This window comes from Cherax quadricarinatus, chromosome 19, assembly GCF_038502225.1.
Source record: "Cherax quadricarinatus isolate ZL_2023a chromosome 19, ASM3850222v1, whole genome shotgun sequence".
Lineage (NCBI taxonomy): Eukaryota > Metazoa > Arthropoda > Malacostraca > Decapoda > Parastacidae > Cherax > Cherax quadricarinatus.
This window is the reverse complement of record NC_091310.1, coordinates 6,546,580-6,573,502: the sequence shown is the minus strand read 5'-3', so window position 1 is coordinate 6,573,502 and position 26,923 is coordinate 6,546,580. Positions and strand designations below refer to the sequence as shown.

At 38.3% G+C, this 26,923-nt stretch overlaps 1 protein-coding gene across 1 annotated transcript in view; it reads left to right on the top strand.

The window, feature by feature from the left end:
• Nucleotides 1–26,923, top strand: part of PIG-G (phosphatidylinositol glycan anchor biosynthesis class G) — a gene marked incomplete at its 3' end in the record, with an annotated part of 258,420 nt that overhangs the window by 221,894 nt on the left and 9,603 nt on the right.

Genomic DNA, 26,923 nt, shown 5'->3' with positions numbered 1-26,923 from the left:
GTAATTCTCACCCTTATTGCTGTAGGGTTGGCACTAGAAGCTTTCTTGGGGGCCATGGTCACTTATTTTGCAGATAAAATCACCAAAAACACTGTAATAATACGAAATGTTCCGATTGTATGCTTGGATGTTACCGCGGAGGCTGGCTGGTAAACAATGCCACCGGCGGAACATGTGAGCGTGGCTCAGGCCGCACATAGACGCGTCTCAGACGAACAGCATTGAGCGGGTTTTTTAGCGGTATGCGAGGCAAAATCTTGGCGATAAAATGTAGCGGTATGCGGATTTAGCGTTATGTAAGGCCAACGGTATGCGGGGGTCCACTGTACTTCATGTTCAAAGAAAATATACTGCAATTTTTCAACCATGTTAATGTGAAAAAATGCTTATTTATGAGGCAAAGACTCTATGTAGGATTAACAAGGTACAATGGACCCCCGGTTATCATAATTAATCCGTTCCAGAGAGTGTGACTAAAGCCGAATTTGATAATTCCCGAATTCATTTTCCCCATAAGAAATAATGTAAACCCAGTTAATCCATTCCAGACACCCAAAAGTATTAAAAAAAATATTTTTTTTACATGAAATATACATTTACCTACACAGGAAACAATGAGACATGAAAAATAAAACAAGAGGAGGGGAGAGGATGGAGAAATTACTATTTTTAAGGGGAATCCCCTTCCATAAAGACATCAGGTACCAATTCCTTTTCTGGGGTTACTTCCCTTCTTTGTTTTTTAATACCACTAGGACCAGCTTGAGAGTCACTGGACCTCTGTCACTCAAAAAAGTGTTCCAGAGAGGTCTGTTTCTAGCGTATGTTAGGAATTGTGGTTGCAGCAGGGGAGTGCATTTGGAGTCTGGACTAGTCCTTCAATATGACACTAATATCAACTCTATAGCTTATTTATCTAGCAGAATTCATCTAATATGACATAAACAATATTAATAACATAAAATTTTGGAGTGAGTTAAACAAGTTAAGAAAGCCTAGGGAAAGTATGGATTTGTCAGTTAAAAACAGAGTAGGGGAGTTAGTAGATGGGGAGAGGGAGGTATTAGGTAGATGGCGAGAATATTTTGAGGAACTTTTAAATGTTGAGGAAGAAAGGGAGGCGGTAATTTCATGCACTGGTCAGGGAGGTATACCATCTTTTAGGAGTGAAGAAGAGCAGAATGTAAGTGTGGGGGAGGTACGTGAGGCATTATGTAGAATGAAAGGGGGTAAAGCAGCTGGAACTGATGGGATCATGACAGAAATGTTAAAAGCAGGGGGGGATATAGTGTTGGAGTGGTTGGTACTTTTGTTTAATAAATGTATGAAAGAGGGGAAGGTACCTAGGGATTGGCGGAGAGCATGTATAGTCCCTTTATATAAAGGGAAAGGGGACAAAAGAGATTGTAAAAATTATAGAGGAATAAGTTTATTGAGTATACCAGGAAAAGTGTACGGTAGGGTTATAATTAAAAGAATTAGAGGTAAGACAGAATGTAGGATTGCGGATGAGCAAGGAGGCTTCAGAGTGGGTAGGGGATGTGTAGATCAAGTGTTTACATTGAAGCATATATGTGAACAGTATTTAGATAAAGGTAGGGAAGTTTTTATTGCATTTATGGATTTAGAAAAGGCATATGATAGAGTGGATAGGGGAGCAATGTGGCAGATGTTGCAAGTATATGGAATAGGTAAGTTACTAAATGCTGTAAAGAGTTTTTATGAGGATAGTGAGGCTCAGGTTAGGGTGTGTAGAAGAGAGGGAGACTACTTCCTGGTAAAAGTAGGTCTTAGACAGGGATGTGTAATGTCACCATGGTTGTTTAATATATTTTTAGATGGGGTTGTAAAAGAAGTAAATGCTAGGGTGTTCGGGAGAGGGGTGGAACTAAATTATGGGGAATCAAATTCAAAATGGGAATTAACACAGTTACTTTTTGCTGATGATACTGTGCTTATGGGAGATTCTAAAGAAAAATTGCAAAGGTTAGTGGATGAGTTTGGGAATGTGTGTAAAGGTAGAAAGTTGAAAGTGAACATAGAAAAGAGTAAGGTGATGAGGGTATCAAATGATTTAGTAAAGAAAAATTGGATATCAAATTGGGGAGGAGGAGTATGGAAGAAGTGAATGTTTTCAGATACTTGGGAGTTGATGTGTCGGCGGATGGATTTATGAAGGATGAGGTTAATCATAGAATTGATGAGGGAAAAAAGGTGAGTGGTACATTGAGGTATATGTGGAGTCAAAAAACGTTATCTATGGAGGCAAAGAAGGGAATGTATGAAAGTATAGTAGTACCAACACTCTTATATGGGTGTGAAGCTTGGGTGGTAAATGCAGCAGCGAGGAGACGGTTGGAGGCAGTGGAGATGTCCTGTCTAAGGGCAATGTGTGGTGTAAATATTATGCAGAAAATTCGGAGTGTGGAAATTAGGAAAAGGTGTGGAGTTAATAAAAGTATTAGTCAGAGGACAGAAGAGGGGTTGTTGAGGTGGTTTGGTCATTTAGAGAGAATGGATCAAAGTAGAATGACATGGAAAGCATATAAATCTATAGGGGAAGGAAGGCGAGGTAGGGGTCATCCTTGAAAGGGTTGGAGAGAGGGGGTAAAGGAGGTTTTGTGGGCAAGGGGCTTGGACTTCCAGCAAGCGTGCGTAAGCATGTTAGATAGGAGTGAATGGAGACGAATGGTACTTGGGACCTGACGATCTGTTGGAGTGTAAGCAGGGTAATATTTAGTGAAGGGATTCAGGGAAACCGGTTATTTTCATATAGTCGGACTTGAGTCCTGGAAATGGGAAGTACAATGCCTGCACTTTAAAGGAGGAGTTTGGGATATTGGCAGTTTGGAGGGATATGTTGTGTATCTTTATACGTATATGCTTCTAAACTGTTGTATTCTGAGCACCTCTGCAAAAACAGTGATTATGTGTGAGTGTGGTGAAAGTGTTGAATGATGATGAAAGCATTTTCTTTTTGGGGATTTTCTTTCTTTTTTGGGTCACCCTGTCTCAGTGGGAGACGGCCGACTTGTTAAAAAAAAAAAAAATAATAACATGATACTCTAGAATGAATAAAATGTCTCATTACATATGTGGCGAATTGTGCTGTGTTGTTTGTTGTTGGGTGTATAAGGGCCACTGAAAGATAAGCCTTACATAGTGGTGGTGATGGTGGCAGCAGAGGCGGAAATGTTGTCAGTCTCCCTATATACCTCCAACAACATTGGAGGAGTCAGTTTCATGCTGTCCTTTTTCTATCAATTAATCACTTAACTTACTTGCCACACTGTTGTTGCTACACTTTATCGCTTGCTGGCGCTATAGCCTTTATCTACTCCTGCTGCTTTAGTATCTTACATATTGCAGAATCACTGAAGAAGGCACATTCTCCCCTCTCTCTCAGCCCTTTACCAAAGGGCTGGCTGGCACTAGGAACTAAAAAGAATGGAATATTACAAAATGTATTGCATGAACGCTTGGGGTGATGGTCACTCGCTGATAAACAATGCCAGACTGACTGTGAATGATGTGGAATGGTTTGTGGAGCCACTTGTACACGTTTGGGATGAACAATTGTTACAGAGCTAAATGACGATCACCGAGCCAATATTTTGATGAAAGAGCGTTACGTTTACCAAATATTACAAAATCCGATGACTACAATATCCTGGGGTCCACAGTAATTATAAAAATTTACTTATCCCTGCAGAAAGACCTGGATAGATTGAGCAAATGGAGTAATATATAGATCATGAAAATTAAGGTTGATAAGTACCATGTTATACATGAGAGAGTAAATACACAGTCCACATAAAGAAGCTACTGTTTGACAAATGATTGTCACTGGAAGATGAAATTGTTCTAAACTACTTTATAACACTGGCCAGCTTTAAATTATTCTTTAGTTATAGAATACAAGAGAATCCCCCCAAAAATGTTCATAACATGCATTCATAAGAAGAACGTAAGGAGGAGGAACACTGCAGCAGGCCTGTTGGCCCATACTAGAAAGGTCCTTCACAATCCATTCAATCAAGTTTAGAATGTACATCCATCTTATGGTGTAGGCAATTGAAAAAAACTCTGAACCAGATAGAAAATTTCAGAGAGACACTACAGTTTGAGTTACAAAGAAATGATGAAGGAATGAGTTACAAAGAAGATGAGTTACAAAGAAATGCTGAAGGAATTGGACATTATCTCACTGGCTGATATTTTTAGTTTAATGTCTTTATTATGCACCCCATATCCATCCTGTGGGCAGTAGTCAAAAGATTACAGAGGTACATAATGGGTCCAGGGACTCGACCCCAAAGTTATGATAGCTGAACAAGTTGCAAAGGTAATGAACTCCAGGTAGATCTGGTCACAATCATGGCAAGTTACAAAGGTAATGAATCATCCTCACTCCTATACATGGTTACAATCATGAACAAATTACAAAGTAATGAGCTGCTGACACATCCACACCCGGTCACAATTGTAATGTGTTATAAATACATATATTAAGTGGGTCATACACCCACACGAGTACATGCACACACGAGCATGCGCACACACATACACACACGAGGGCGCACGCACAGACACATGCACATGAGCGTACAAACACACACACACACACAGATACATGTTAAAGCTCATGGAGCAGGGAGAGAGAGGACCTAGTAGCACTCAGTGAAGAGGCAGGGCCAGGAGCTGAGTCTCGACCCCTGCAACCACAATTAGATGAGTGTACACACACACACACGTGATAGTGCTCTATTTACACCTAGCAAAGTCAGTGTATTTCTCCAGAATGGCCTGTAATATACCACTGTGGATAAAATACTTAGCCATTTCTTGAACGTGAGTTGTCTCTAAATTCATTAATTTTATCGCACTCCAGTACATAATGACACATGGTGTGACAGTAGTCCATCTGGCAAAGTTTACATTTTGTTTGGTCTACATCTGGTGGTGGTGATTTAACCTGCCAAAGATACTTGTAACCCTGCTGGAGCCAGGCAGTAGTGACATCCAAGAGTCTGCTTATCTTGGATGCACCATAGACATGTGGCTCCTCCTGCATTGTGTATAGATGGACTGACTTGTGTCAGTCTCTCGAAGTCCATGTTGAAGTTCTTTTTGTATAATTGTTCTCAAACTGCTAACTGACAACCCAAGATTGTAATCTACTCCTTCTTTGACAGCATACAGCTTAGCCAATTCATCAGTTCTATCATGCATCTGAAGACCAATGTGAGATGGAATCCACAGCATGTGCACTCTGACTCCACTGTCTACAATCTTACCATACCTATGTCTGGCTTCTGACACAAGCATGCCACAATTTATACTTAATGAGTTGAGAGCATTTATGGATGACAGAGAATCAGTTACAATTAAAGTGTCAACCTTAGATACATGGACACATTTGAGTGCAAGGAGTATGACAAACAGTTCTGTTTAAAGTGTAGAGGCCTGGTTATTGATGCATGCTCTAATTTCTTTATGAGAGCCATCACTCTGTATGACAACAGCAGCACTACCAGCTGCACCAGTGGATTGGTGAACAGAACCATCAATGTAAATAATTTGTGAAAGAGTGTTCTGTGTGACTAAGTTATCAGTACAGCTTAAGGCATCCTGTTTGTCTCCAAGACAAAGCTTTGGTTGTGATTTAAGAAAAGTTTTGGGGTGAAATGGAGGAATGGCAGTTTGGAATGGGGTAATATCCCATGGAGCAGGGAAGTGCCTCTGTTGCCTAACTTGACATAGATCATGTAGCTGGTTCATGCAGAGGTCGGTTCCGTTTTTTCGATCCATCTAGAAGAATGTTCACCAGTGCTGAGGAAAGTTTGGAGGGTTTCTGTGCAGGGGTTTGAATGGGCTAACCTAAGCATGTAAAGTAAAAGGACACAAGTGCAACTAATGTGACATTTTATTGTGGCAACGTTTCACTCTCCAGGAGCTTTGTCAAGCCGATACAAACAGTATATGGACACAGAGGGTATATAAAGGCTCAGAGTGAGGGGCAATACTAGTGAGGTACCATTTCAATGTTCACTAGTGGTGGTAGTAGTAGTAGTAATAGTAGTAATACAATATGGTAGAGCAATTAATTCGTACATGAGTAAAAGGATATAAAGGCTATTACTTGGGCAACATAAAAATAGGTTGGACAAATATAGACTGGATAGAGAAGGCCTGTTTCAGTGTTCACTCTCTGTAATGTGCTGTATAACAGGAGAGACTATGTGATGGCAGGGTTTACTGTTTTCAGGAGGATTCTCGCTAAGGCTTCAGAGATGGTGAAGCTGCCGTTGTTTTGTTTAATTGTATTTGAAACAGCGATCAGTGCTGATTCGAGGCACTTGCGTCTGCGGAAATTAGTTTCTTGGATCACTAATTGGGCGTCCCTGAATTTCATGAGATGATTGGTGGAATTTCGGTGTTGTACACAGGCATTGTTCAAGTTATCGTTCCTACATGCGTAAATGTGCTCATTGAGGCGGGTGTCGAGGTTTCTTGCTGTTTCACCTACATAAATCTTGTCACAGCCTCCACAGGGTACAGTGTAAACCCCTGCATTGACTGGTTCGTGGTGCTTTGATTTTGTCCTGGTTAGATCCTTTATTGAAGTGCTAGAAACGATGACGACTCTGGTGTTAGCTTGTGAAAGTACTTAGAAACGTTCAGTGCAACCTGGCTGTTGGGAAGAATTATAACTTTGTTGGGAGTGGTGTTGGTGCGTGGAGAATTAATGATCTGAAGAGCTCTTTTCTTGCAGTCTTTGATGAAAAAGGAAGGAAAATGTAACTCAGTGAAGGTTTGGTGAATGTATGTACATTCCACAAGCTAACACCAGAGTCGCCATCGTTTCTAGCACTTCAATAAAGGATCTAACCAGGACAAAATCAAAGCACCATGAACCAGTCAATGCAGGAGTTTACACTATACCCTGTGGAGGATGTGATGAGATTTATGTAGGTTATGTTATTATTAGCAGTAGCAGAAATGTTTGATTCTTTGCTGTATTCAAGAGTAAACACATGATGTCACCGTCCAATACCTGTCCAAATAGCCATTCCAATATGCAGTCATGAATGGGTTTACATTATTTATACTGTAGTTTAATAGCAAATAATGAACAAACAAAACACTCACTCACCACACTGGTGGGAGGGCTGGCTGCCAGTTGCGGGGGTCGGAGGGAGGGTAGTAGGGACTCGCAGGTGGTGGGAGACTTAAATATGATTTGGCGGCTGGGAATTTGGAGGCTGGGAATTTGGAGGCTGGGAATTTGGTGGTTGGGAATTCGTGAACGTGTGAAGCCCGCGAAAGTTGAAAATGCGAATGTTGAGGGAGACCTGTACATAAACCATACCCCCGGCCGGGATTGAGTCGAGTCTCGAGACCTGTACATCAAACACGGTGGCTTGTAAGATGTATATATACGATCGAAACAGCAAAGGGTTAAGGTAAGAAATACTATTATTTCTGTTATATTTGTAGTCTTAACCAGTAAAAACAATACATCACAACAATAAACTACAGTTTCTTATTCACTTTTATTTTTGTCAGATGTGGAGACCTAAAAAAAAAGTTGTTTGGCTTTTTTTGGGGCTCCCAGGAACATAGCCCTATTTTTCCCATACGTTCTTCAGTTCATCTAACGCAGTTTTACCTAACACACCATTTTCAGGTATGTAACTGCTGTGTTAAATGACAGTCTACTGTATACTAAACAGATGACAGCTAAGAGGCTGAACAGTCCCTGGCTAACACCCAGCATCCTCAAATCCATAAATACAAAGCACCTGTATGAAAAACAGTACAGAATGGGTCACATAACCAGAGACCAAATAAAACGTTACTCGTCAATCCTAACCAGCCTGATAAGAAGGGCTAAAAAATTGTATTATGAGAACAGATTATCCAACTTAAAAGGTGATATAAAAAAGACCTGGAAAACCCTATCATAAATTCTAGGAACAAAAAAGATATCACGAAATAGTGCATTTGAACTAACAAAACCAGATGAATCCCAACTCCCACCAACAGAAACAGCAAACAGACTCAATGATTTCTTCTCCACCATAGGAAAAAAAACTTGCCAATAAAATCCCAATCTCAAATACCCCACCCAATGACTACCTCACTGGCAACTACCCGAACACACTGTTCCTGGCTCCGACTAACCCAACAGAAGTCTCCCTTATTATCAACATACTAAAAAACAAGACAGGAGATTTAAATACCTTACCACACTTTATATACAGAAAAGTGTCACAAGTGCTGTCACCAGTCATTGCAACACTCTCTAACAAATCCAACGAATCCTCTACCTTCCCTACAGTTCTCAAAATAGCGAGGGTCACCCCGATCCATAAAGGAGGAGACCAAACAGACTTGAATAACTATAGGCCAATATCCAACTTACACCCTCTCTCTAAAATCTTTGGAATTTGTGCATGGGGCTCAACAGCAATAAACCATCTCAGAGTATTAATTACCCAACAAAAGGCTGTGCAAGAAAGGTATAAAATACCGACAATATGAAAGTTAAGACACACGTGCAACATCTGGATATCTTTATTGTAGACGTTTCGCCATCCAGTGGTTTTATCAATACAGATTCTTGGACATAATTGGAAGACAGTAGAACTATATACAAAAGATGAGGTAATCAGTCCCTCAGTGTTCTAGTGTCTTCCAATTATGTCCTAGAATCTGGATTGATAAAGCCACTGGATGGCGAAACGTCTACAATAAAGATATCCAGATGTTGCACATGTGTCTTAACTTTCAACAAAAGGCTGCAGTCAGAATGATAACAAATTCCCACTATAGGCAGCACACTCCACCAATATTCAAAACCCTAAACCTACTCACCGTACAAAACATCCATATTTATTATTTTACCTACTACATACGTAGAACACTTAACTCGGATATAAACCCTCCACTCAAACATCTCCTTACCAACCTCAACAGAACACATGGCCATAACACAAGGCACAGATCACTCTTTGATGTTCCTCGTGTCCATCTCATACTGTGCAAAAACTCAATGCACATAAAAGGCCCAAAAATCTGGAATTCATTACCTGTGAATATAAAAGAAACACTGTCTGTTTATAAATTCAAGTCTCTTCTTAAAAATCATTTACTCACCCACAACTAAATGATTACTGAATAATTGTATCTCATAAATGTTTAACCTGTGACCCTATCAAACTTTTTTTTTTAAATACATTACCTAACAGAATACTTCATTCTGTTGAATGCACAGCAACTCCGCAAATGACCATATGACCTGTCTTTGAAATACTCATTTGTGCTTAATTGTTATTTGTTTACTATAATTTTTACCACTGAATATATCATTGCTTAGTTAATCTTAAGTTAATTTTAAGCCTGCCCATAATGCTCTGCATACAAGGGGCTTTTGGCATGTTACACTTTTTTTATTTTAACAAGTCTGCCATCTCCCACCGAGGCAGGGTGACCCAAAAAGAAAGAAAATCCCCAAAAAGAAAATACTTTCATCATCATTCAACACTTTCACCTCACTCACACATAATCACTGTTTTTGCAGAGGTGCTCAGAACACAACAGCTTAGAAGCATATATGTATAAAGATACAGAACATATCCCTCCAAACTGCCAATATCCCAAACCCCTCCTTTAGAGTGCAGGCATTGTACTTCCCATTTCCAGGACTCAAGTCTGGCTATATAAAAATAACCGGTTTCCCTGAATCCCTTCACTAAATATTACCCTTCTCACACTCCAACAGATCGTCAGGTCCCAAATACCATTCATCTCCATTCACTCCTATCAAACATGCTCGCGCATGCCTGCTGGAAGTCCAAGCCCCTCGCCCACAAAACCTCCCTTACCCCTTCCAACCTTTTTGAGGATGACCCCTACCCCGCCTTCCTTCTCCTACAGATTTAAATGCTCTTCATGTCATTCTACTTTGATCCATTCTCTCTAAATGACCAAACCACCTCAACAACCCATCTTCAGCCCTCTGAATAATACTTTTATTAACTCCACACCTTCTCCTAATTTCCACACTCCGAATTTTCTGCATAATATTTACACCACACATTTCCCTTAGACAGGACATCTCCACTGCCTCCAACCACCTCCTCGCTGCTGCATTCACAACCCAGGGTTCACTCCTATATAAGAGTGTTGGTACTACTATACTTTCATACATTCCCTTCTTTGCCTCCATAGATAACATTTTTGTCTCCACATATACCTCAACGCACCACTCACCTTTTTTCCGTCATCAATTCTATGATTAACCTCATCCTTCATAAATCCATTCGCCGACACGTCAACTCCCAAGTATTTCCCACAGTATTTCTTTGTACATCTATGTATCATGTCCAAATTAATAATAAATAAATAAATATCAAAGGTATCCCCTTTGCCTTTATGCAAAGGAACTACACCTACCATCCGACTTACGACCTGCCCAGCAAACGACCACTTGACTTACGACCATGTTTTCTATGCCAAATTTCTGGGAAATAAACAACTGTTTGTGTTGTACACAGTGTTTATCCTAAACCTTACAGTATAAAATACAGTACTAACAGCATATAAAGTAAAGTTAAAAATGAAATACCAAAATAAAACAATAAAATAAAGTCATTACAAAAATGTGATGTTGATATTCAGTAGTAAAGTTTGACTTACGTCCATTTTGACTTACGACTGGTTGGTCGGAACCAAGCTCGGTCGTAAGTCGGATGGTAGGTACGTATATTCATGCTCTCTGCCAATCCCTAGGTACCTTACTCACTTCCATATATTTACTAAATAAAAACACTAACTGCTCCAAAACTATATCCCCACTTGCCTTTAACATTTCTATCTTTATCCCATCAATCCCAGCTGCTTAATCCCCTTTCATTCTACTCACTGCCCCACACGCCTCCCCTACACTCAAAACTGGTTCCTCCTCACTCCTGTAAGATGTTATTCTTCGTTGCCCTGTACACAAAATAACAGCTTCCCTATCTTCATCAACATTTAACAGTTCCTCAAAATATTCCCTCCATCTTCCCGATACCTCTAACTCTCCATTTAATAACTCTTCTTCCCTATTTTTTACTGACAGATCCATTCTTTCCTTAGGCTTTCTCAGCTTATTAATCTCACTCCTAAACTTTTTCTTATTTTCAACAAAATTTGTTGATAACATCTCACCCACTCTCTCATTTGTTCTCTGTTTACATTGCTTCACCACTATCTTAACCTTTCTTTTTCTCTCCATCTACTCCTCCCTCCTTGCATCACTTCTACTTTCTAAAAACCTCTCATATGCTAACTTTTTCTCTCTTACCACCAGTCGCTCTTCTTCCTTCCCACACCCACTTTCCTATAACCACAAACTTCTGCTGAACACTCTAACACTATATTCTTAAACTTACCCCATTGCCTATACTCTCACTAGCCCATCTGTCCTCCATCAGTTGTTATATCTTACCCTAACTGCTTCCTTCTTTAGTTTATAAATCTTCACTTCTCTCTTAATTGCTGTTTCCATTCTCCTTGTATCCCATCTTCCTTTTGCTCTCACTGTAGCTACAACTAGAAAATGATCTGATATATTTGTGACCCCTCTGTAAACATGTACATCCTGAAGTCTGCCCAACAGTCTTTTATCTACCAATACATAGTTCAACAAACTACTGTCATTTTGGCCTTCATCATATCTTGTAAACTTATTTATCCTCTTTTTCTTAAAATATGTGTTACCTATAACCAAACCTTTTCTATACAAAGTTCAGTCAAATGCTCCGCATTATCATTTACACCTGGCACCCCAAACTTACCTACCTCACCCTCTCTACATGCTTCTCCTACTTTAGCATTTAGGTCCCCTACCACAATTACTTTCTCACTTGACTCAAAAGTTCCTACACACTCACTTAACATCTCCCAAAATCTGTCTCTCCTCTACTCTCTCTTCTCCAGGTGCATACACACTTATTATGACCCACTTTTCACATGCAACCCTTATTTTAATCCACATAATCCTTGAATTTATACATTTATATTCCTTCTTCTCTCTCCATAACTGATCCTTCAACAATATTGCTACCCCTTCCTTAGCTCTTACTCTCTCAGATACTTCTGACTTAATCCCATTTATTTCTCCCCACTGAAACTCCCCTACTCCCTTCAGCTTTGTGTCACTTAGGGCTAGGACATCCAACTTTTCATTCATAACACTAGCAATAATCTCTTTCTTATCATCCGCACTACATCCACGCACATTCAAACATCCCAATTTTATAAAGTTTTTCTTTTCTTTGTTTTTAGTAATTTATCAAATCAAATAAAATCAAAATCAATATCTTTATTTCCTTATAAAGCTTACAATGTGTGGTTTACATGTTATAAGATACGTATTAATTACAAAGAAGGCCACTAGCATGCCTAGGTATTTCGGGCAGACTAATACTAATTCTTACTCTATACTGATATAGGTTATGAAGCAGTATGTTTGAACATACATTATTAGATACAGTGGAACCTCAAATTTCAAATGTATCGCTTATCGAACTCTTCGAAAATCGACCACTTGTTTTGAACCAACTTTGTCCTTTTATTGAACTCGCCCCTATTTTTGAACCGCCGGGTACCAGACCTGTCTGCCAACCCGCTCTGTCCACGTACCCATGCAGGCGCCCTGAGCCAGTCTGGCTTTGTTGATGTTTGAGTGAACACTAACCTGCAGTCTCATTCAAATATTTTACGATTAATTCATTGTGTTTAGTGCTTGTGGGACTGTGAAATAAGCCACCATTGGCCCAAAGAAACTTGCTAGTGGTACCCCTGTGGTACCACTAGCATTTATTCTCATATCTTCCGATATGAGAATAAATGCAGATAAAGAAAAAGGAGGCCCTATTTGCGTGAATAGTTCGAAATAGCCATCTGTAATTCACATCACGACAGATGTGTGCTACGTTCGAAAAGGCCAGGTCGATATGTGAAGTAAAATGAATGGATAAAAATAATCCAGTTGCGATTTGAGCTACTAGGCATAATCCTAAAAGAGACCCAAAATTCCAAAAAATTGAAATGTTGCAAGGAATTGGTATGTCTACAAATGCGGAATTAGCGAGTTTAAATAATGGATGGGATTTACGTAAAGGTGAAGTCATAAGTTTTGTGAAGGTGAGGGTTAAAGTAATTTAAGGAAAATATAGGTATATGATGATATTAGGAATCGAAGGTCTTAGGTTGTTAGTTATAGTTTTTTGTGGGTTCTGAGCATTTATTTCGAATCATAAGCATTTATTAAATGTTTTATTAAGATTGGAATTTATTATATTAAATGTGTTTGGGGTTATGAGAGTTTACATGGCTAGGGTTGGTTTGGAAGGTGTGTTTGTAATGTTTTCTTTAGTTATGGTTGCGTGTGAAGGGGCCTTGGGTCTATCTTTATTGGTTTCTATTGTTCGTTCACATGGTAACGATTATTTTAGAAGATTTGGTATTTTAGTATGTTAAAGTTTTTAGTATTTAATTTGGTTTTGATAAGATTTGTGATGAATTGAAGGTTGATTCAAATTGGTTTGTTGGCTATATGCTTTATAAGATTATTAATAATAAATCATGATTTTTATTTTTTTTTGTAGGGGTTATATAATAGGGGCTGATTATCTAAGATATATTTTGATTGTATTAAGAGTTTGAATCGTTATGTTAATAGTAAAGAAAATGAGAAACACACCATCGATGTAAAGAAGGAAATAATACAGAAGTATGAGAGTGGTGTGCGACTTGTTGAGCTTGTCAGGATGTATGGGAAAAACAATATTTGCGCCAAGTGTAATGATGTCCAAATGTTTGTGGAGAAGTACCACCCTGAGCAAGCTGAAACAAGCCATCTTTGCAACAAGTTCAGTGACAGAACCATGTCCCATTTTAGGGAAATCTTAAAGAGGCACCAGAAACAGAGGACTGTAGACAGTTATTTTGTGAGACAGGGGTCCAGTGACTCTCAAGCTGGCCCTAGTGGCATTGAAAGACAGAGAAGGGAAGTAACCCCAGAGAGGGCTTTGATACCTGAAGTCCTCATAGAGGGGGATTCTCCTTCCAAACACTAACCCCAACTCACTCTCTCCTCCTCCCTATCTTCCAGATGCCATCACCAATCTTCAATAAAGGTAAGTAAAAATGTTATTTTATATGTTATTTTATATTTTATAGTAGTAGTGCTGCAGCGGCAGCAACGGTATCCTACCAGCTCTTCTTTCTCAAAAAAACATCGCTCATCAAAACTTGTGATGGCCTAAGTGAAAGTTCAACTACATGAACCCACGTAGACCACAACATGACCCAAGAATACTAAGAATGTAACCCAAATCTTGACAAAATTAGAAGATCTAAGGAAGACAGCCCTGCTAACCCAAACACTGCCTCCGCTGCCAGACAACCACTTAACCCAAGCTCTGAGAAAACAAGCCTTCTCCTCCATTGCTACACAGTATCTACTTCAGTGATACTATGAAAGGATATCGCAGAAGAAACAACACCAGTAATAATAGAATAACAGCAAGGACCCTAGAACTCAACTTGTCTACCCAGCAGGACGCCGGTGTATCATCAACCCCCCTCACCACCGCCACCCAGGGAACAACAACAACAACAACAACAAACATGGCTGACTCCCCCTCCAACTCCACTCCCTTCAAAGGATTCACCCATGATAACTCAGGTATGATTATTCCTGACAATATCAAGGACTACATCGTTGCTCTAGAAAATGAAATCAAAGATATCAAAGCAACACTCGAGCAACGAGAATCCAAGATAACCAACCTCGAGAACAAGATCCAAAACCTTGAAGAGAAGATTACATCGGGAAGTGTTGACACAGAAAATACTCTAAAAGCAGCTATAGCCAGTCACACTGAGCAAATAACAACAATAAATATGAAGGTTGAAGAAGCAATCAAGGACTGGAATCAGAACATGCACACTCGACTAAACGAATACCTTGATTTCCAAGACGACAAAACTGAACAAGATAAGTTGTCTGATGCAGTTATAATAAACAGTCCACACATTCCTAGTGACATAACACAAGCACAGTGCAAAGAAACTGCTATCAGGATAATACAGAACCACGTACAAGTCATCGTGCAAAACAATGAAATCAAAGAAACACGTTTGCTAGGAAAACCAGGAAGTAAACACAGTATAATGATCAGACTTCATTCATACGATAAAAGAAAGGACCTAATTAAATCAGCAATTACAATGAAAAAATGGAGTGCACATGAGTGTCTAACAAAAAAACGTCAAAACCTTCTGTTCAGGCTGAGAAAACTTAAACAGGAAAACAAAATACATCAGTGTTTCACGCGAGATGGGAAAATAGTAGTAAGGAAAACATCAACAGGACAACAATATACCATCTCAAACGAACATTATTTCTCTACCTTCCTTAGAAAAGCTGACATTTCTGTAACAGATTAGATAAGTGCCCTTAATACATATATACGTGTGGTGCATATAGTGTACGTTACTATTATATTGTGCATTATTATTTTTATTATTTTTCATCACTAGCTAATGCCAACTACCTCCAATACTCTATACTTCTTTCTTACTGCTATTAATTGCTCATAATTTTAAATTACAAGTCAAATCTTACTCCAAATTAATAATATTCATTATTCTTACCTGTCCATTTAATTTTGTTTATCACTACTTGTTTTTTAGTCACTTTTCATTGTGTATGCAATTAGTGTATATTCCAATTACTCTTTTGCAAGTACCAAAACTATCTTTTGCTAGCTAGTACCAACTACCTCATTTTTTTTTACTTTTTATTGTGCAATAAACTGCTCAATTTATTTAATATTACAAATCAGATCTTACTCCTAAACCAATATTATTTCATAGTGACCATCTGTCCATTTAACTTTGTTTACCATTACTTAATTTTAGTCCCTTATATATTTTCTCCTTTATTTTAGCTTTATATAACTACCCTAGTTTATATATTCACAATTGTTAAAATAATCAAGGTGCTATTCTCAGGTGCTAAAGTAGAATAAGTTCACAATTTTGCCATTATATTCCAAAGCTCATTTATTTGATTACCACTTTATTGTTCACCACAACTTATATTAGTCCCTTTTATATTATAATTTTATACTATAATTCTAACTTTAAAGAATTACCTTTATAGTACTACCTACTATCATATTCCCAAGCTCCATTATTTGATCATCACTTTATTTGTATTAGTCCCTTTTATATTGTCTTCTTTATTTTAGCTTAAAAAAAAAAAAAAAAAAAACTAAGCTCATTATTTTACATTTGTTAAATAATTCAGGTGCTATTTTTTAGCTTAAGACTATTTACTTTGTTTTATACTTAATTCTAACTATAGATTCACTACAAATCTTATGATTACAAGCATTGATCCTGATACCAACCTCTTATTTAATGACTTAAATGAATCAAACAGTTACTGTAATTACTACACTGCAGAACAATCAAAGGCACTTCTCAGTGCCAACAACAACATAACTATCTTTAACTACAATATCAGATCTTTAAGCAAGCATTACGATGACCTCATAGCATTACTAAATTCCTTACATGCCAATATGTCCATCATTACACTAACTGAAACCTGGCTAAAGCCTGATAGTACAGATGTCTATGCCATTCCTGGTTACACAGCCATACACAACTGTAGGCCAGACCAACAAGGGGGTGGCACAGCCATATACTACTCAGACCAACTAGAATGTATCACTAATACTTGCACAAGGGATGAACATGGGGAATATATAATAGCCAAATTCAAATCCAAATACCTACAAAAACCTCTCACATTGATAAACATCTACAGAGTTCCACAGTCAAACATTAGCCAATTTAGTCAAAACCTAGGAAGTATGATAACTGATGCACGCATGAACAAAGAACACTTACTACTCTCAGGTGACTTCAATATAAATCTCCTGCAAGACCAGGACCCACACGTTACTGAATTCACAAACACAATGAGTAACTGTATGTTGCTACCAACAGTAACAAAACCTACAAGAGTTAGAGACTAGTGTTTCCCTACTTGACCACATCTGGACCAACACCATATCCCCTTTAAAATCAGGCATAATTACAGATAATACCACAGACCACTACCCTACTTTCCTCATAACAACTCTTGGTAAACTACCCCAAGACACTACTAAAGTCACCTTCAGACTTCACAATGAGGCAGCCATTAATAACTTCACGACAGCAGTAGCAAACATTGACTGGCACACTGAGCTAGAAATCTATACAGATATTGACGAATGTATTAATAATTTTATAAGAAAGACCCAATACCTCTATAACAAGCACTGCCCTAAAAAAACTAAACAGATGACAGCTAAGAGACTGAACAGTCCCTGGCTAACACCCTGCATTCTCAAATCCATAAATACAAAACACCAATATGAAAAACAGTACAGAATGGGTCACATAACCAGAGACCAAACAAAACGTTACTCGTCAGTCCTAACCAGCCTGATAAGAAGGGCAAAAAAATTGTATTATGAGAACAGATTATCCAACTTACGAGGTGATATAAAAAAGACCTGGAAAACCCTCTCAGAAATTCTGGGAACAAAAAGGATATCACGAAATAGCGAAATAAAATTAGCAAAATCAGATGAACCCCAACTCCCACCAACAGAAACAGAAAACAGACTCAATGATTTCTTCTCCACTATAGGCCAAAACCTTGCCAATAAAATCCCAAGCTCAGATACCCCACCAAATGACTACCTCACCGGCAACTACCCGAACACACTGTTCCTAGCTCCAACTAACCCATACGAAGTCTCCCTTATTATCAACGCACTAAAAAACAAGGCAGGAGATTTAAATACCTTACCACCCTTTATATACAAAAAAAGTGTCACAAGTGCTATCACCAATCATTGCAACACTCTTTAACAAATCCATTGAATCCTCCATCTTCCCTACAGTACTCAAAATAGCAAGGGTCACCCCGATCCACAAAGGAGGAGACCAAACAGAGTTGAATAACTATAGGCCAATATCCAAGTTACACCCTCTCTCAAAAATCTTCGAAAAATTAATTCATAAACGAATCTACTCCTACCTTATCTCCGAAAACATACTCAACCCCTGCCAATTTGGATTCAGGCCTAATAAAAATACTAATGATGCTATTATACACATGCTGGAACATATATACACTGCAATAGAGAAAAAAGAAGTCCCACTGGGGATCTTCATTGACTTACGTAAAGCTTTTGATACAGTTGACCATGACTTGCTCCACGTAAAATTGTCACACTATGGTATAAGAGGGCACTCCCTCAACTACCTCAAGTCATACCTCAGCAACAGAAGCCAATATGTGTACGCAAATGGGGCAAACTCTTCTGCACAACCAATTACAGTTGGTGTCCCACAGGGAAGTGTCCTTGGCCCTCTTCTCTTTCTCCTATACATAAATGACCTACCAAATGCTTCGCAATTACTCAAACCCACACTATTTGCAGATGACACTACATACGTCTTCTCCCACCCGAGCCCAGTCACGCTAGCCAATACTGTAAATACCGAATTACAGAAAATATCTACCTGGATGAGGACTAACAAACTTACACTAAACATTGACAAAACCTACTTCATTCAGTTTGGTAACAGAGCTACAGATGTCCCTCTTAACATAATGATAAATGGATCACCTATCACAAAGCTAACAGAGGGAAAATTCTTAGGAATCCACCTTGATAATAGACTCAAATTTCATACACATATACAACAAATTTCTAAGAAAATTTCCAAGACTATAGGCATACTATCGAAGATACGGTACTATGCTCCACAGTCAGCCCTCCTAGCCCTATATCACTCTCTTATTTACCCCTATCTCACCTATGGAATTTGTGCATGGGGCTCAACAACAATTAACCATCTCAGACCACTAATTACCCAACAAAAGGCTGCAGTTAGAATGATAACAAATTCTCACTACAGGCAGCACACTCCACCAATATTCAATACACTAAACCTACTCACCATACAAAACATTCATACTTATTACTGCACCTATTACATACATAGAACACTTAACTCTGATATTAACCCTCCCCTCAAACATCTCCTTGCCAACCTCAACAGAACACATGACCATAACACAAGGCACAGATCACTCTTTGATGTTCCTCGTGTCCATCTCACACTATGCAAAAACTCAATGCACATAAAAGGCCCTAAAATCTGGAATTCATTACCTGTAAATATAAAAGAAACACTACCTGTTTATAAATTCAAGTCTCTTCTCAAAGATCACTTACTCACCCAGAACCAAATAAATACTGAATAACTGAACCTTATAAATTGTATATCTTAAATGTTTCTCACAATTATATCACATAAATGTTAAACCTAAAACCCAATCTAACTTTACTATTTTTTAAATACACTACCTAACAGAATTCTCCATACGACTGAATGTACATCAATGCATGCAACCATATGACCTGTCTTTGTAATACTCACTTGTGCTTTATAGTAATCTGTTTACATTAATGTTTTATCACTGATTTCATCATTGCTTAGTTAATCTTAAGTTAATTTTAAGCCAGCCCGTAATGCTATGCATAGTATAAGTGGCTTTGGCATGCTGCTCTTATCTGTATTTTTTTGTACCTCTGTATGTGTGCTCAAATTGTTAATAAATAAATAAATAAATAAATAAATAAATAAATAAATTTATTAACAATTGTACACTATATTTGTTGTGTGTATGTAAAACTATAATGTAATACTATCTATAAAATGTATTTTTTTTGTGAATATTTTTGGGTTTCTGAAACGGATTAATTGTATTTCCATTTTTTCTTATGGGAAATATTGCTTCGCCTTTCAAACTTTTTGACTTTAGAACTAACTCCTGGAATGGATTAAGTTCAAAATTTGAGGTTCCACTGTACATACATAATTAGATACATACCTAATTATCTTGGCAAACTTAGGACTAACTTAAGTTTAATAGGCAGTAGCTATATTAGGAATTTTATATTTTACAGTCATTTGGGTGGGTGTAATGTAAACTAGGGGGGAATTACAGATAACACGAGTAAGATTATATTGTTTTGGATGTGTTCATGATACAAAATGAGAATTAGGTGGTTTTCATATGGTTAGTTGATGATGGAGTGTGTTAGGAAGATGTTTTTAAACAGTAGTTTTGAAAATGGTGGTTGAATCTGCAGTCCTAGAGTTTTCAGACAGTGAGTTCCAGATTTTAGGCCATTTTATGTACATCGAATTTTTGTAGAGGTTTAGCCAGACACAGGGAATGTCATAGAGATTTTTGTGTCTGGTATTGTGTTTGTGTGTCCTGTTGCAACTGTTAAGAAAGTGTTTTATTTCAGGGTTAATATTAGAATTTTATGGTTCTGTAAATGTTGGTTGCACAATAGTAGGTGTGAATGTTCTGAAGAGTGGGGGTATGTGTTGTCTTGCATTGGATTGCGTGACAATTCTTACTGTGGCTTTCTGTTGGGTTATTATTGGCTTTAGATGAGTTGATACTGTTGATCCCCAGGCACAAATAGCATAGGTGATGTAGGGATAGATGAGTGAATAGTATAGTGTGAGTAGGGCTGATTGTGGTACATAGTAAGATATCTTGGAGAGGATCCTAACTGTTTTGGATACTTTTTTCATTTATTGGATATGGGTGTTGAATTTCAGGTTGCTGTCAAGTTGCAGGCTCAGGAATTTGCCCTGATTGTGTTTATCAATAAGAGTATTGTTAATCGTTATGCTCAGCTGGGCAACACCTGTTCTGTTTGCAAACAGTATGTAGAAGGTTTTGTCAATATTAATTCATCCAGGTTGATATTTTTACTAGTTGTTTAACCCTTTGAGGGTCGACAGGCCCTCTCCGAAACTCGTTCTCAGGGTCGGCCAAATTTCAAAAAAAAAAAAAATTATTTTTTCTTATGAAAAAATAGTTTTTTTTTCTAAACATTATAGGATAAACAAAAAAAATTTACCATCAATACTTACGGAGATATGGATGCATGAAGTTTGCAGAAAATGAGCCGTGTATGGCAACAGCGGCGACTGCCGCTCACCCGGTAAACTTTAGTTTACTTGTATTTGAAGGTTTGTTGTTTTTTTCACTATTTTATTTTTTCACATAACTTATGTGGCCTATGAGACCAAAGTAAGGTGCAATGTACATATATACACTCGTTGTATACAACACAATAAGCACACAAACATAATTATCAATATATTGTTTACAAAACTTGTTTACAAAAACAAACAATACAAAACATTATTATTATTGTTCTGTAATATATATACCAATATACAGTCACTGAACATATTCCTATTAGTTCTGCAGCTTGTGGAACTCTGAAACATGGTGTCATACACAATGGTGTTTTATCTTTCTCCCTCATTCTATCTCTTTCAATCTGTCTCTCTCTTTCTATCTGTCTGTCTACCTCTGTCTCACAGGTACACATAAATACAAGTATACATAGTATAAATTACCTAGGATAACCCAAGAAATCCAGACAAAGTGCTATACTCTGCTTGAAGATGTGAGTAAAAGTGATGACACAGTCTTGTGGCTCTCTGAGACAGAGAGCTAGACGGATAGACAGATAGACAGGGAGCTTGACAGACAGACAAATAGACAGACAGAAATGTTAGTGTACCAGTACCAGTGTACTAGTGTTCCACCCTCCTCCTCCTCTTCTTCCTCTTCCTCCTCTTCCCCCTACTCTTCCTCCTCCTCCTCTTCCTCCTCCTCCTCTTCTTCCTCTTCCTCCTACTCTTCCTCCTCCTCCTCTTCCTCCTCCTCCTCCTCTTCTTCCTCTTCCTCCTACTCTTCCTCTTCCTCCTACTCTTCCTCCTCCTCCTCCTCCTCCTCCTCCTCCTCCTCTTCTTCCTCTTCCTCCTCTTCCCCCTAATCTTCCTCCTACTATTCCTCTTCCTCCTCCTCTTCCTCTTATTCCTCTTCCTCCTACTCTTCCTCTTCCTCCTCCTCCTCCTCTTCCTCCTCCTCCTCTTCTTCCTCTTCCCCCTACTCTTCCTCCTTCTCCTTCTCCTCCTCCTCCATAGTGTAAATTACCAGGAGTCGGCAGCTGTCAAAATGACATATTGTCTCATTACTCACTCCCCCCTCCCGCCTGTCAAAACAATGGGGTCGGATGCTGCTTCCCTTCCTCCATTCTAATTATCTTTCTCCCTCATTCTATCTGTCTTTTTATCTCTGTCTCACAGGTACACATAAATACAAGTATACATAGTATAAATTACCTAGGATAACCCAAAAAACCCAGACAAAGTGCTATACTCTGCTTGAAGATGTGAGTAAAAGTGATGACACAGTCTTGTGGCTCTCTGAGACAGAGAGCTAGACGGATAGACAGGGAGCTTGACAGACAGGCAAATAGACAGACAGAAATGTTAGTATACCAGCAAAAACAAAGGGAGGGAGATGTTTATCTCATCTTTTGGCATCAGCTCTACCCTCATTTACCCTCATCAAACGTCAGCACTTATCAGATGTTATCTCCCCTTATCTTGTTACTGTCATGGGTGAACATTTATTATTACCTATTATTATTATTATGTATTATTATTATTATGTATTATTATTATTATGTATTATTGTTATCATTACGTATTCTTCTTCCTCCTCCTCCTCCTCCTCCTCCTCCTCTTCTTCCTCCTCCTCCTCTTCTTCCTCCTCCTCCTCCTCTTCTTCCTCCTCCTCCTCCTCTTCTTCCTCCTCCTCCTCCTCTTCTTCTTCCTCCTCCTCCTCCTCTTCTTCTTCCTCCTCCTCCTCCTCCTCCTCTGCCTCCTCCTCCTCTTGCCTCCTCCTCCTCTTGCCTCCTCCTCCTCTTGCCTCCTCCTCCTCTTGCCTCCTCCTCCTCTTGCCTCCTCCTCCTCTGCCTCCTCCTCATCCTCCATTCTTGGAACAAGTTTGAAGAGCTTGTAGTTCATAATCACTATCACTATCATCACCAATGCTCACATCTGAGTCTGGGATTTTGGAAAATAGGAGTTTCCTCTTTGATTCTGGTACAACTGAACGTGAACAAGATGGCCCAGCACCAGAGGTGGAAGGCTGTGGGTTGTCTGGGTTTTCCTCACTATTACCCATATTATGGTCATTAGTTTCGGTCAAAACCTCACCAGAACCTTGAAACTCATCTTCACTGTCACTTCCATCTGTATTAGAACTGTCACTGGGGAACAAAAGTGTCCCAATTCGCCGAGGAGTGAGGAACTTCTTACCGCGAGGCACGGTGGAAATTGTGTACTATGATGGCATTCCCACAATGCACCACTGGGTGCCAGATTTTTTTCCTACTGCGCACACCCACCACACATACCCATTCTCTCACATCTAGGCTTATCAGCCTTTTCCTGTGAGATTTGAGGCCGCTAGAATTCATGCGTACTAGTACGACAAAAACCCCTACGCGTAAGACGTACTAGTACGACAAAAACCCTCAAAGGGTTAATATTAAGTCATCCAGGTTGATATTTTTACTAGTTGTTCAATATTAAGTCATCCAGGTTGATATTTTTACTAGTTGTTCAATATTAAATCATCCAGGTTGATATTTTTACTAGTTGTTCAATATTAAGTCATCCAGGTTGATATTTTTACTAGTTGTTCAATATTAAATCATCCAGGTTGATATTTTTACTAGTTGTTCAATATTAAATCATCCAGGTTGATATTTTTACTAGTTGTTCATTAACAGTAGTGTTGAGTGAGGCAAGATTAGGGTGGGAGATGACCTAAGTTGTATCGTCGGCAAAGAAAATAGATTTAAAGTGTTGTGATACATTAGGATGATCATTAATGTATAAGAGGAAATACAGGGGACCAAGGACACTTTCCTGTGGTACTCCAGTATCCAGTGGTCTTAATGATGAGGTTGTGTCCTTAATAGAGACGTATTGCTGCCTGTTAGTAAGGTAGGATTTGAAATATGTAAGTGCGTGGCCTCTTATGCCATAATGATCAAGTTTGTGGTTTAGGATGCTGTGGTCTACTGTATCAATGCTTTTCTGAGGTCAATAAAGAGTCCTAATGGATATTCATTTTTTCAAGTGCTGTGTAAAGCAGGTCTAGCATTTTTATTGTTGTGTCATTCATGCTTTTGCTTTTCCTGAAGTCAAATTGGCAGGGGTTGAGGGTGCTTTGCACTGTTATAAAGGCATATAATCTCTTGTGTATAAGTTTCTCGAAGATTTTGGATAGCCTGTAACTGTTTACATATGTGGGGTCACCACATTTGTGTATTGGTGTGACCCTTGCTATCTTGAGTAGTGCTGGGAAAGTGCTGGTTTCTAGTGATTTTTTAAAGAGTAATGAAATAGCAGGTGATAGAACATGAGACGCTCGTTTGTGCAGTAATGAAGGAAGTGGTTACTAACCCATTGCTCCCGGCATTTAGTCGAGGCGACGCATTTATTATTGAGGAAGAATTCTGTTCCACTTCCCCATGGTAATAAGTAGAAATAAACAAGAAGAACTAGGAAGAAAATAGAAGAAAACCTAGAGGGGTTAGCATATACAGTAGGGCCCCACTTATATGGCAAGTTAGGTTCCAGGCTACCGCCGTAAACCGGAAATCGCTGTAAAGTGGAACACCCTTTTTTTCCTCTGATAAATGCATAGAAATACTAGATAACTAACATATATTAACCTTTTCAGAGTTCAAAGGCCAAATTTCAAAGGGTGCCCCAGTGTCCAAGAAATTTTGTAAAATCAAAAAATTATTTTTTCTTACAGAATTAAAGATAATTATTTTGTGAAGGTAATGAAACAAAAAAAATGTTTCTGATCAGTACAGTATGTACTTACCGAGATATAGAGGTGTGAGGTTTACCCAAAATGACTGGGTGGCGGCAACATCAGCGACTTCCGCAATGTCGCATTTGTTTATCTTACGTTTTTCATACTTTTGTTTATCTTACGTTTTTCATACTTTTTTCTTTTCTAATTTTTTTTCCTTTTTTTAGTAACATTTGAGGCTGTGAGACCAAAACTGTATATAATGTTTATATATACACTCACTGTATTGAGCACAATAACTGCACTAAAGTTATTATTATAATATTGTTTACCAGTACAGGTCCTCCATCACAAATATGGCATCATTGGGACCTGTAGTGTGCCGGATTACTGAGTTTGCTGAATTACAGAATGGTTAGGTTAGAATACACTTAATAAAATTAACCAACTTGACTTACACAGTTCATTGAACATCGGCAAAAATCGAACATTTCCGCTACTTTGAGCTCAATTTCAAGGTACTTTTCGTCATGAAAGCAATCAAAATCATGTATATTTCTGTAATATATCTTCCATTCTATCAAACGAGTCCAAAAAAATGAGAATGCAACCATAAAACCCATACGAAAATATACTGCAAAGAGGCTGCTAATGGCTGAGAAGTGAACTCCCTTATTTATCGTCCGTCTTTTTTATTTTTGTTGTACGTTAAGAAGCATCTTTCCATCATACATTGCCCAAGTTTCAATGAGATAGCCCAACAAACAACCGAGAAAAAAAAAATATTTACCAAAAATCATATATGGCAAGCCCAAGCTAGGTACTGGAAATAAGTCACTTCGTCTGACTTTTCTGGGTTATCTTAGGTTCTCTATACATACACTGCTATGTATGATAATCTATGTAACTGTATTTGTGTATACCTGAATAAACTTATTTACTAATAGTCTGTCAACTGAGTACAAGAAACCACTCATTCATTTATTTCAACTACCCAATAAAGTGGTCAGAAATTAGCAATTTGGCCAATTTCACACAAATTTCAACAGATGCCAATTTCCAAATAGGGTCCAGAATAAACAATGCAAACATTCCTGGCACTAAAATAACATTTTCTCTGTTCATTAGTCACGGCTACAGGCCCCTCTTATATTACTCTTGCTTACCATTTGGAATTTTTATTCACAAAAAAAAAAAAAAATAGAAGATTTACTGTTATGCAGACTACTGCATTATTGTAATAATTGTATAAATAATGTCAATCCATTCTTGACTCCGTACTGGAATTTGGACTGGCAGGTGGACAGGTATTGGACGGTGACGTCATTTGTTTACTCTTGAGCTTCGCTAAAGAATAGAACATTTTCGCTACTGTGAGCGCAATTTCAAGGTAGTTTTCGTCATGAAAGCAATCAAAATCATATCTATTTCTGTAATATATCTTTCATTCTATCAAATGAGACTGAAAAAATGAGAATATAACCATAACAACCATACAAAAATATACCGCTAAGCGGCCGCTAATGGCTGAGAAGTGAACTCCGCTATTTATGGTCTGATTTCTTTCATTTTTTGTGTACGTGATGAAGTATCTTTCCATCATACATTGCCCAAGTTTGAATAAGATAACCCAACAAACAACTGAGAAAATAATAATATAATAATAATAATAATAATAATAATAATTATTTACTACACGTACATGTACAAGGTATACAGGCCTAGCTGACATCAGTGACATTCTACTGTATAGAAAGGCACTTGTTATGCAGAGTATTTCAAGAAAATTAGGTCAGTGTCCCAGGATAACACCCACACTAGTCGGCTAACACCCAGGTACCCATTTACTGATGGGTAAACATAGACAACAGGTGTAAAGAAACACGCCTAATGTTTCTACCCTGGCTGGGAATCGAATATTTACCAAAAGTCATATATGGCTAACCCAAGCCAGGTACTAAAAATAAGCCTGGTTGACTTTTTTGGGATTATCCTAGGTTCTCTACACATATGCTGCTATGTGTGATAATCTATAGAGAGAAAATAACTTTTTTTGTTTCATGT